The sequence below is a fragment of the Phodopus roborovskii genome, unplaced genomic scaffold (assembly GCF_943737965.1).
Source record: "Phodopus roborovskii unplaced genomic scaffold, PHOROB, whole genome shotgun sequence".
NCBI classification, from domain to species: Eukaryota; Metazoa; Chordata; class Mammalia; order Rodentia; family Cricetidae; genus Phodopus; species Phodopus roborovskii.
The window spans coordinates 12,070,299-12,078,054 of record NW_026125278.1 but is presented as its reverse complement, the minus strand read 5'-3'; positions in this window follow the sequence as shown (position 1 = coordinate 12,078,054).

The following is a 7,756-nucleotide window of genomic DNA, read 5'->3' as shown; positions in this document are numbered from 1 at the left end:
CATCTCCTCTGCGGGCCTCAGAAGCAGATGAGAACACGCAAGGCTCGTGCAGCTAGCGGCATTATCATCATGATGCCCTTCAGTCTTGACCAGGAGGCCCCATGCCTCCTGCCCTCATCTGTGAAGTGGTGGCAAGCTAATTTGTTACCTTCAAGTAACTGAAAGGTAAAGTTCAGACTCCTTCTGGTCATTCCCATCAATCGGATGGATTTCTAGCAGAGAGCTTTTAGTATCAGCTGCAGATGAAGAGCTCTCTCTCTCGCTCTCTCATCAATGCTTGATTTGCACGAAGTCGCCATCTTGTCTGCCTGTGTGTTTGGACAGCCCTGGCTGGGTGGATGTCATTAACCCTCTGAACTGAAGTGCCAGGAAAGCTAAGGTGAGTGAAACTTATAATGAGATTACCATTGCCTCCCTGTTTTTGAAAAATATGGCCCTGGGAGCCTGATGACACTCTGATATGCTCTAAGTTGTCCCTACTGCTGAGTGGTATCATGTTCTAGAATTGTTAGATCGCGGTCGAACTCTGCCTCCTGAGCTACAAGGGCTCATAATTTCTGAGAGGGTGGCCCTGGCCACATAAACAGCCACAGCTCTCTCAGAAGCTTTTGCAGCCTATGGAAGGCAGAAAGCAAATGCACAGAAGACAAGCAATACCTAAGCGAAGTTGCAGACTCTCCTCTGCTCATGCTCATTTGAAAGAACCTGGTCATAGCTGGTTGCCCAGGAACCTGGGCATGTTGGCTTTCACAAGGTTGCCTGTAGCCACACTAAGATCTGGGAGTACTGAAGGAAGGCCTTCTGAACGCAGACAGGAGAGGAGTAGGGACCAGGCAGCATCCCTGTCTTCTCCACGAACCGAAACCCCACCTCTGCTGTGCGTCCTCGAGAGCAATCCAAGATCAAAGGTGGAATGGATGAGTTCATTCCTTCACAAGCCTGAAAGTCCTTACAAACAGGTATTTGGTTCTTTTCTATGTGCGGTGACTTGACGGCCTCTATGTATACGCATGGACGTCCCAGGATGAGGTCCAAATCAGCGAAATCCCCTACTCTGTCTACTGGATGTGACACCTCGACAGAGCAAAGTCTGTCACTTGTGTTGGAGAGCAAGAGACACTTTGGGCCCCCAGCGCCACCTGTGGTGGAGTGTTAATCCACCTTTATGACTCTGTGAGCCTGCCTGGCAGAAGAGCCCTGAGAGCAGGGTAGGGGCATTGGAAATCTTCCTCCCTAGACACGAGCAGTTCCCGAAAAAAGAGACCGAGAGGAAAAAATGGGAGCAGGGAGAAACTGGAGCATTTTCTCTCTTAGAAAATTTTCTAGATAATTCTTCGGCATATATAATCTCGCTTGATACAGAGGTTGCATCCAAGAGGTGCCAAACTGCCTTTTATTCACTATCCATAAGAATTTGGAAATGTATTACTAAATCGCTTTACATCTCAAGAGTGATTCAAATCTAATTTGAAAGAGACAACAGCCATACACCACCGAGCCCAGCCCTCGAGTACCCGCACATGCTAAGTGGAAACACTCAGCTAAAAGAAGTGTCAGCAGCGTCCTCTCCATTAGCAGGTCACAACCTCCGGGAGTAGCGCTTCAGCAAGGTGACCTTCTAGAATCCACCATGTGCCTCCCCGACACCAACTGGCAGACTGTGGTGCGGGCTGCCTTAGCGGGCTGGCGGGTCTGGCTTTGTGCTCTGGGTTCTAAGGCAGGTCTTCCTCCCCTCTCGGGTTCCCAGGCAACCTTCCTCTTCCCCGGCCTCTCTTCCACATGAAGGCTAGTACAGCCCTGACCTGAGACTCTCCTTATGTCCCTCCCCTACTTGACACTGCCCAATGGCTTCCCATGGCCAAGGACAGTGGCCGCCGGTGTTCTCCCCACCATGTTGTGCAAGACAAACGCTATCTAGGAACAAGAACCCAGCCGCTGTTGACCTCTGCCCTCTGTGACTTTGTAGAAAGGAAAGGCCGATAATAGCACATGTTTGTGTTCTGGAGTGGGGAAGGGAAGCAAGGCCTAGGGGAAGCTCCCTACAGGGCTTGTGGGAAGGAGATGCAGGAGAAGGGCAGGGAGGCCAAAAGGCAGCAACAGCCACCATGCAAAGACAGACGGGTGGCATGTAAGCGCTGTGGTTTCAAAAAGTGGCGCCATGCAAGGCAGTTCAAGGGCAGGTGGAGGGTGCCTTTGTTAACTGGGGGGAAAGGGTCATAGGACGGGGGAGAGGAGGGGAGGGGAGGGGAGGGGAGGGGGGACCTGCCGGAGGGGACAGCAGTGGGAAAGAGGAAAGAGGGGGTGGAGAGAGGGGGGGAGAGAAAGGAGGGGGAGAGAGGAGGAGAGAGAGGGGGGAGGGGAGGCGGGCAGGGCCCTTTTCAAAGGAAACAGTGAACGTGCACAGGTGGCGCTCTTAACTGGCAGCCCTTGAGTGCTGTCTTGTTAGAACTCCAAAGGCAGGCCAGCACAAATGCCTGAGTACTACCAGTAGAAAGACCTAAAAATGACTGCAAGTAAATACGTTAAAACAATGGGGAAGAGCGTCCTCACAATCAGGGAAAGGCATTAAAATACGAAGAGGTAGAAGGCTACAGAAAACCTCCATAGATTCAGACTGTGTAAATTCATGACATTTGAATGGATATAGAAATAGAGCATGGTGTGCATAGTGATAATAGACTGAAGACATGCACTCATGCACGCATAATAGTTAAGATGTAAACTGTAATTACAGTTGCATGTATTATACATCATGCGTCATATATTATATATGTAGATATCTTAGACATGGCTTATGAAAGGAGATAGGATTGTTCACAACTGGGAAATCTGTCTGCACAGAGTTTGGAAAGGATTTTGGCCCTATCCTGTTAGTTTTTGTTAAAATTTGTATTAAAAGGTAAATAATAAATGGGCCCAAATGAAAGATAATCAGGAATGTGGAGCCCATAATGAGGGTGTCGCATCCTCTGGTGCTGGAGTTGCAGATGGCTGTGTCCCCATATTAGTGCTGAGAACTAAACCAGGAGCTCTCTCCAAAGCATCCAGGGCCCTTAACTGCCAAATCATTTCTCCAGCCCCTATGACTACTTTATTGACATTTTAATCTGAATAAACACTCGGCTTTCTTGGATCCCTTTTCTGTGTCTGTTGAGATGATCTTTTTTAAAAAGACACGCACTTATAGTTATGTGCACACATGTGTACTGCACATGTGAACGTAGGTCCGTGTGTGGGCATGTGCTGTAACATCGTCCACTTCTGCTGGTTCCTAATGGATTAGGTCCTCCTCCTGATGGGAGATGTCATTCTGTATATGTTTCTCATACTGGTTAATGAATGAAGCACTGTTGGCCAATAGGAAAGCAAGATAGGTGGGACTAGGAGACAAGGAGGAAAGAGGAAGTAGAAAGGAGGAGTCAGGATGGAGAATCTGGAGAGAATAGAACCGCCATTCCTCCGCTCTCGGTAAGACCACATGAAAATACATAGAAATGGGTTAATACTTAAGACAGAGCTAGCCGATAAGAAACAAGTAACTGGCCAACAGCATAATATCAAATACAGAGCTCTATGCGTTATTGGGGCTGGCGAGGCGGCGGGACAAGACCAGGCGGCGGGCGGAAAAACCTTACTTCTTACATCCTCCTACACTGATGTTCGCTGCTCCTTCTGACTTGTGTTCCTTTCGGGTAGCCTGCTGCTTTGAAATTGACTGCATGTGCGTCGATGACCATCTCGTTGAACTAGCTCTTCACCACGCGGTAGCCTTCACCTTGGTGTCCTACGGTAGTTTCTAACTTAAACCCTACCCGATGTACGGCTATCTCTCCCCTTTGGTGACCTCTCGCAAGAAACCGTCTTTCCCGTGTCTGGTAGGCAGCGAACTGCTCTCCCTAGAACATTCGGTAACTCTGTCTTCTGACTGAGTAACCACTGACAGATAAGAACGGACTCTCACACTTTGGCACTTCTGGTGTGTGAGACTCCTGTTTCCTTCTCCATCTGGACATGTTTACAGTAGTGTGGTGTGATTTCTGCCCTTTCTTGTGCCGTCCAGGGCTTCTTTCCTCGTGGCTGCTATGAAGATGACACAAAGCTCCTTGTAGCTGCATTAGTCTGTACGGTGACTAAGGCTTAACCTTCATTACTCTAGGGCTCCACTTTTCCTCTTCCACAGTTTTAGCATACTGGTGTCGCACTTCATATACTCTGAAATCAAGATGCATTAAAAATTGTTTTGTCTTTAGTTATTTTAAACCTGTGCTGAATGTAAAGTAGTTTATGTACCACTTTTACAATGTTAACACGCTTTAAATTCAACCGTATACTTCCTTCCACAGTAGGTTTATTCTCCTAATGATTTTCCTGTTACTAATTAGCAGGCCTTTGTTTCAATGTGAGACAGTCCTTCGGCGTTGCTTATCAGGCAGCTTTCCCGAGCGCGTCCCTCGGCCTTTGTTTAACTGGGAAAATCTTTATCTCACCTTTAGATTTGAAGGACAGCTGTGTGGAACATGGTATTCTGATTAGAGATCGTTCCTTTGTTTTTATTCCAACCCTTTAAATATACCACTTTGCTGTCTCTGATTGCATATTTCCTACTGAGAAATCTGCTAATAGCTTTATGGGGTTCCCTTATGTACTAATTATGTTTTGAAATTAACACTTTTTAAAGTTTTCATTTGTTGAGAATTTCACACACAAGTATTTTATTTAAATGGCTTGAACTTCTCCTTCCCCAACTCTTTCTGTTTCCCCTTCACTACCTCAAAAATTCATGACCTTTTCTTTAATTATTGCTACATATATAGCCGTGTACATGTGTAGCATGTGCATGCACACGTGTGCACGCACACACAACACTCTGGGGGGGTTGCTGAGTTCACTTTATTGTTGATTGTATGTACATGTGTTTAGGGCTGACCACTGAGCCCTCATCTCTTAATTGAGGGGTGTGATGTGCATGTATTTAGGGCTGACCACTGAGCCCTCATCTCTTAATTGAGGGGTGTGATGTGCATGTATTTAGGGCTGACCACTGAGCCCTCATCTCTTAATTGAGGGGTGTGATGTGCATGTATTTAGGGCTGACCACTGAGCCCTCATCTCTTAATTGAGGGGTGTGATGTGCATGTATTTAGGGCTGACCACTGAGCCCTCATCTCTTAATTGAGGGGTGTGATGTGCATGTATTTAGGGCTGACCACTGAGCCCTCATCTCTTAATTGAGGGGTGTGGTGTACATGTGTTTAGGGCTGACCACTGAGCCCTCATCTCTTAATTGAGGGGTGTGGTGTACATGTGTTTAGGGCTGACCACTGAGCACTCATCTCTTAATTGAGGGGTGTGATGTACATGTGAGCTTTTCCCATTCACACTGGCATATCACCTGGTGCTGTCGTTACACAGGACTTGTTAAGGCAACCATCTTGTGTAGAATTAATGGTGCCTCTTCTCTGTCATATCAGAAAACACAAATCCAGCAGCAGGAAGCCTGACCCTGTGAACCTTACCATCTTTCTGCCTCCTCTACATTCCCGAGCCTGAGCCCTGGCTCCGAGGTTATGGTGTGGACCTATCATTTAGGATCCGCGGTCACTTACTCATTGCATTAGAGCAGTAATGGGATGAAATGAGCACATTTTAAACGGGACAGATTAAACACTGTTCCTATTAACTTCACCCGATTCTTTCTCACAAGAGTCTTTTTGCAATATATCTAGAAAATTGAAAAGTTACGTAGTTCGAGTTTTAAGCAAAACCATCCTAAAGAGCAAACATCTAAACCATTTACAACTATCATAAAAGACAAGCTAAAGAATCGTTCCAGGTTAGAGGAGACTAAACTAAAAGACAAACCCACAATCCGGGCTTATTTACTCTTCCTCTTGAACAGACTCAAGCACAGATGCCTTGCAGAATAGAAACAGCCATGTATGGGACCACCAGGGTGGCTCAGCTGCTAAACCCGGTGATCTGAATTTGATTCCTGAAACTCACAAGGTAGAGGGAGAGAGTCAATGCCCCCCAGTTATCCTCTGACCTCTGAACACAGGTGCCAGCTTGCGTACAACTATAAATACATAAATGTGAAAAGAAGTGATTATATGTGTATATATCACATATTCAATGCTATGCTTCATATATTATATGTGGTATACATTTTGGATATGACTTATGAAAGGATAAATGTGGTAAAATGTTCACAATTGGGAAATCTATATGAATATAATTTGGAAAGGTTTTTGGAATTTCTCTGTTAGCTTTTGTGTAAATTTGTATTAAAAATAGATTAACAAATGTACCAAGATGTACATTAAATGGGATGGGTGGAACTGAGGCTGGGGAGCCCCACAGCTGTGGCAGACTGTCCCCATTGTCCACACAGACCCGTGGGCACCAGGCCTCCCATGCCCTGGGCACCCTGACACAAGGGATTTCGTGTACAGTTCTTCTGGTAGCTGGTAGCTCTCTATTCCATCCCATTCCACTCACAAAGGCAACTCAGAATGCAAGCAGACAAGACAGCTCGTGAGAGGGCGGACAGCTTGTTCTGCTCTCGTCCATAGGAGCGATACCACGCCTATAAATCTCGCCACCTCACTAATATTGGTAACAAACTGTACCCTGCGGTAAGCGAGTTCCCCACGTGACCTCTGGGAGCTGCTGACTTAGTCTGGCGGTTCTAACACCACACAACACTAATTCCAGGGGGTTTACTCGATCTTCGATTCAGATTCTTGTAGACTGCTTTTAGACTGCTCGATGCACGAGGGATGTGCAGTCTACATGCTGGGAGCCACCAAATAAAGGTGAGAGCTCATTCGCAGTCGGTCTTGCTTTGTGTGTTCCTCTGGCCCGGCCGAGATAAACACAGCCATCACTTCACGTAAGCTTCCCTTGTTCCGGGGGCCTGGATCTCTTGGTTAAGGTTGTCAGCCTCTGGGGCTCTGATTAAGGTTTGGACAAACAAAGAGTTGTTAGGAAAGGAGTGAGGTGGTTGACGAGACCAAAAAGGCAAGAGAAGGAACTGCCCCTGAGATCACGGCAGAACACATCAGTGAGAGTGTGCCTCCATTTTCGAATCACACTTTGCAAGCTCTCGAGGCCGGGTAGAGAAGGACAGAGCCGCAGGTTGCAAACCCAGCCCTGTCTACAGGAGGGTGGAGTCCCCTGGTTGACAGCAATAACTGAGTGACACCATTTGGAAAGTCCCTGATGCTGATGGAGCCCGGACTGTCGACAGTGCATCGCCATGCGGCTCCCCTGCAATAGTGGCATCATCGTTCTTTGTTCTGGGGTGCATTCTTTATTTAAATAATTCTGCAACAGAACACCAAGGGGGAAGCCTCTTGAGCAGCACAGGCAGCATCCAAGCCTAACTGTGTGAGCTCTGATGCTTGGCAAAAGCTCTACCCTGTTATCAGGAAAAAAATAATAAAACCGTATAAAGCTGAAGGCGAGCGCCTCTCCCCAACCCCCAAAGAAAGCATAAACCACATAGCACAATCCTTATTGACCCCTCTGCTCCACCCAGGTGATGCTGAAGCTCAGCTAGACCTTCCCCTTCCTGCTGTGAAGGTCAGTGTTACACCTGACCGCTCCACAAGCACACAGCATGTACATAGAACATACCATGGTCTGTATATAGGACACACAACATGTGTACTGATGCTGTGTTTTTATGGGTGTGTGTGAGTGTGTGTGTGTGTGTGTGTGAGTGTGTGTGTGAGTCTGTGTGTGTGTGTGTGTG